Source organism: Phalaenopsis equestris, unplaced genomic scaffold (assembly GCF_001263595.1).
Source record: "Phalaenopsis equestris unplaced genomic scaffold, ASM126359v1 Scaffold000369, whole genome shotgun sequence".
NCBI classification, from domain to species: domain Eukaryota; kingdom Viridiplantae; phylum Streptophyta; class Magnoliopsida; order Asparagales; family Orchidaceae; genus Phalaenopsis; species Phalaenopsis equestris.
In genome coordinates, this window is record NW_018164811.1 from 360,765 (window position 1) to 361,962 (window position 1,198).

Sequence of the window (1,198 nt, forward strand, 5' to 3'; positions counted from 1 at the left end):
TAGACTGAGGAGATTGAAGAGGAGAAGGTGTGGGTTGTGTAGACTGAGGAGGTTGAATAGGAGATGGAGGAGGTTTTACAGTCGGTGAGGGACCCGTGTCAGTTGGTAAAGGAACACAGGGTTGTTGTTCACTACGACTACTCTTCCCCTGAATGACAGACCTTTGGTAGTATAATTGATGCTAAGAAAATGTGACATCCATAGAATTATAGACTTTTTTAGTTGAAGGACAATAACACTTGTAGCCTTTATTGTTGGTCGAATACCCTATGAATATGCATTTGACATATTTGGAGTCTAATTTACTGCGGTGTTGTTTGTGAATATGAACAAAAATGGAGCAATCAAATAGTTTGTTAGGGACAACTGCAGAGAGTGTACAGGTATTTGGAAAGGAGCGAAGGAGGATATCAATTGGACTACGGCAACCCAGAAAACGAGAGGGCATCCGATTTATGAAGTAGGCAGCGGTCAATGTCGCCTCGCCCCAATAACATTTAGGGACCGATGTGGTAAACATGAGACGGCGAGCTACCTCCAATAAGTGACAATTTTTCCACTCGACAACCCCATTTTGTTCGGGAGTATCAACAGCAAGTGCAGATCCGTCGAGGGCTGTAGTGGACAAGGAAGCACCTAACATGACCTTTTGGCGACTCTCTTCGCGGTGTATATCGGAGAAAGCTTCATGAATTGTTGGAAGAGGTTTCGAATTCAAAATCCGTGAGCGAGTCTGGTCAAAATCCGTGAGCGAGTCAGGGGAGGAGTTACAGGCATGGCCGTACTTAGTCATTGGGCACGACAGGAACGCGGAAGAAGAGTCGACGCGGGAGCAGAGTCGACGACAGATCGCAGGAACAGCTGTGCTCGGGTCGGCGATCGCAGGAGACGCGCGATGCGGGAGATCGCGGGAGAAGCACGATCGCTAGAGACGATTGTGGAAGAAGCGCAAATGAGAACAGCTGTGCTCAGGTCGGCGATCGCGGGAGACACGCGATGCGGGAGATCGCGGGAGACGAGAAGCGCGGATGAGAACAGATGTGCTCGGGTCTGCGATCGCGGGAGACGCGCGATGAGGGAGATGGCGGGAGACGAGCGCGGAAGCGGACGCGGATGCGGAAGCGGACGCCGACGATATGCGGATGCGGAAGCGGACGCCGACGATCTCGAAGCCGATACGGGCGCCCGGAGGGGGGCG

At 51.8% G+C, this 1,198-nt stretch overlaps 2 protein-coding genes across 3 annotated transcripts in view; both read right to left on the minus strand.

The window, feature by feature from the left end:
- The window catches only part of LOC110026370 (serine carboxypeptidase-like 12), a 69,880-nt gene that overhangs the window by 28,632 nt on the left and 40,050 nt on the right, over nt 1-1,198 (minus strand). The gene's annotated exons all lie outside the window — the stretch shown is intronic.
- LOC110026368 (elongation factor G, mitochondrial) overlaps nt 1-1,198 on the minus strand; it is a 15,403-nt gene that overhangs the window by 8,512 nt on the left and 5,693 nt on the right. The window lies entirely within an intron of this gene.